At 42.3% G+C, this 3,151-nt stretch overlaps 2 protein-coding genes across 3 annotated transcripts in view; one reads left to right on the top strand and one right to left on the bottom strand.

The window, feature by feature from the left end:
* Positions 1–3,151, top strand: part of LOC117943104 — a 139,018-nt gene that overhangs the window by 37,909 nt on the left and 97,958 nt on the right. The gene's annotated exons all lie outside the window — the stretch shown is intronic.
* LOC117943099 (E3 ubiquitin-protein ligase TRIM39-like) overlaps positions 2,120–3,151 on the bottom strand; it is a 4,802-nt gene continuing 3,770 nt past the window's right edge. For both annotated transcript variants that reach the window (XM_034869020.1, XM_034869021.1), the window contains one exon: positions 2,120–2,147. The gene's annotated coding sequence lies outside the window, so the exon portion shown is untranslated. The remainder of the gene's footprint in view (positions 2,148–3,151) is intronic.

Genomic DNA, 3,151 nt, shown 5'->3' with positions numbered 1-3,151 from the left:
GGGGGGGGGGACCTCTCTTTATTAATCCTTTTGGGATGACAACCGCGAGGAAATTGAAAATTCAAGCAGCAGTTTTAGCAAGAAAAAAAGAGATAAAGACAGGATAAAGACAACAAAATAACAGTAAATAGAACATTCCACAGATTCCAGCCTCCTAGTTGGTGCACATGTGAATAGCAATAAAACTTAATAAAAAATAATAAGTGTCTTAACTGTTTAGAGATATAACTTTTTAAAACCTATTTAGGACGTTAGGACGTGTGTGTCTGTCTGTGTGTGTGTCTGAGAGAGAGGGAGACAGATAGATGTCGACAGACAGACAGACATACAGAGTATGGTTGGCTGGTTACTGAGGACCAATAGGAAGCCTTTCATCTCTGTGATGTCATCTCTTTGATCTGTAATCAGTTAACGACTGCACCTGGCACCTGCTGTCACCAGCTATTCAGACACTGAACAAGCCCTCAAACAAATGATCATATCATCAAAGGGTTACTAGCTATCAATTAAATAAGGTTCTCGTGGGCACCAGAAGGCCTTTGTGAACATATTGATATAAAATTAATGTGGATAAACTTATAAATGTGGGTGTATCAGCGATGTAAAAAATGCTTCGCTCTGCGTTCTGCTCAGAAATGTGGACGATGTTTAACATTGCAGTGAATGGAGGAAGATTGGGAACTCTTGTCATTTGAAAGGTCGTTGAGTAAAAAGCATAATTCATATCGCATAAATGAGCATTGACAGAAACAAGACAATAATACCTACGTTTTGATGTATAATTTGGCCATGACAAGTTAGAATTGTTGGTGTGGGAGCAAGTTATAGAGAGAGAACCAAGATGATTTTTTCAATCTCCCCACTTTGTCCTCCACTCTAGTTCTCAACATTCCGCCACATACACACACATTGGAAAATCTGAGACGGTCTGAAAACGGGACAATACGTAAACTGGGATTTGTGAGAAACCGTGCTTGATATCTGAACGCCCATTCAGCCCAATAAACGTCAAAGTCTTGTCTTTGGTTTAAACTTTTAATCATGTTTCTACGTTAAAGTATGGCGATACAGCACGGTCCCAAAGAGGGGGCGTTTTGAGCAATGTTGAGCGATTTCCCGAACCTTTCCCATTCAAGTCTATGAGAAATATTTTGCCGTTTATTGCCGATTTCGTGAAAACCGTGCGGCAAATCTCTTAGAAAAGTCATAGCCCACCATTCCCGATCATTACACACGTTTCGATGTATTGTGTGTTCGCGTGTTGGCAACGCTCCGGGACTAGTAACAGGACGAAAATCTGGCGGAAGAATAACTAGAAATTTCCGCAGTTTGGCTACTTTATTATTTTTGGGCATTTTTTGGCCTTTATTGACAGGACAGCTGAAGACATGGAAGGGCAGAGAGATCCCCCCAGGGGGAATGACATGCAGCAAAGGGCCGCAGGTCAGAATTGAACCAGGGCCCGCTGCATCGAGGACTAAACCTCTATATATGGGCACCGGCTCTACCAACGGAGCTATAAGTGTACCATTCGCAAGGCTACTTTTACTTTTATACTTAAAGTACATTTCCAAGCCTGTTACTTGAGTAAATAAGTTAAATCAGTACTTCTACTTTTACCAGAGTATTTTTAACACAAGAATCTAGACTTTTACTTAAGTACGAGAAGTGAGTACTTTTGCCATCTCTGCAAACAACCAACCATTCTGATAAACATGCTGTTTTTGAAATATATTACCTTTTTTTGATATTAAGATCAGATTTAACAAAGTACTTGCTGGTCTTCATGGCTCCACAAACAAAAAGAAATAATAAATCATCAAAAACTATTTAAAATGAAAAAACATATGTGTTATTTCCTCTAAATGCAGCACATGAAGCAGTTCAGCATATTTGATCAAGGTAACGTTCATGCAGGATTCTTTTAGGTTTGAATTGTAAGTCGCTTGGATAAAAGTTTAAGCTAAATGAATGTAATGTTAAAAACCCTGACCCTAGAGACAGAAGGAGAACAGTGGAATATTGAGAACTTAAATTCAGGAACCAGGGCCAGGGATCAAACCACCTTCCGATTGGCAGACCGCTCTACCACTGAACCACAGCCGCCCTGATCCTCTTTATCTCTAACTGCTCTGCTCCACTGTCACACCTTCACTGGGGATATCTTAAATGGGACTTCATCCCAAGTGCTAATTAATGGAAACATCTTCTCAGTAAAAGTGTGTGTGAAGGTGTGTATGTGTGTGTTAGTAACAGCATCAGAGAACGACAACTTTCCTCTGTTCCAGTCCAGAGTCACTCTGATCCTCTGGACCTTCTTCCGCACTACGAGAACAGTGGCTGGATCTGGTGGTGACCATGTTGAGTATTTACCTTGATTGAACCCTATTCCCCATAATCCAGACAGTTTGTCTCCCTTCCTTTGGACAGACTCTGCTAACACACCCAGTCCCCAGTCTGTACCGTCTCCAACCTTGACATCCCAGCTGCGAGTCCCTGAGTTAAAGCCCTCAGAACCCAGCCGATACATCGGTCTGGCTCTAGTTTTCAGCGTTGCTACTTCCTGTTCAGATCCCTTGTGTGTAGTTTGCCGTGTTCTCTGTCAGTTGTTGTTGTATTGAAACTTTATAATCTGGACTAGAGTTTAAAATAGAGTTTCAGTCATGGCTCCCCCAATACTCACTTCACTGAAATTTACTTTCACTTTGAGTCGTGCTTTTAGTCCAACTCACCTTCAGCGTGTGGAGAATCAGCAGGTTGAAGCAGCAGGGTTGTAGTTCTCCACTTTTCTCTCCTGCAGCTGAACTCACTCAGAGGAAGTTGTTAGTTTGATCTGAAGGTGAATCTGATCGTCTGTTTTCCGTCTGTGTGTCTCTCTGTAGCGAGGACCAAAATCAAACTGTTTCCTGGTTTGTGAAGGCATGAGCATTCCTAGGATAGTGAAGGCATGACCCGCCCTACTCTCCTCTGATTGGCTAGTTTTTGTTGCCTTAATTGGTTGGATTGGTTAGGGTTTTAAGATGAAGAGTGAGATTGGTTAAGGTTAGGGTGAGGGTAAGCCAGTCAAAGGCAGTGTAGGGCGGGACATGCCTTAGCCATCCTAGGAAATGCTAATGTGTGTCAGGTGAGGGGGGGGGGGGGGGGGGGGGGG

Source organism: Etheostoma cragini, chromosome 4 (assembly GCF_013103735.1).
Source record: "Etheostoma cragini isolate CJK2018 chromosome 4, CSU_Ecrag_1.0, whole genome shotgun sequence".
NCBI lineage: Eukaryota > Metazoa > Chordata > Actinopteri > Perciformes > Percidae > Etheostoma > Etheostoma cragini.
This window is presented reverse-complemented; position numbering and strand designations above follow the sequence as displayed.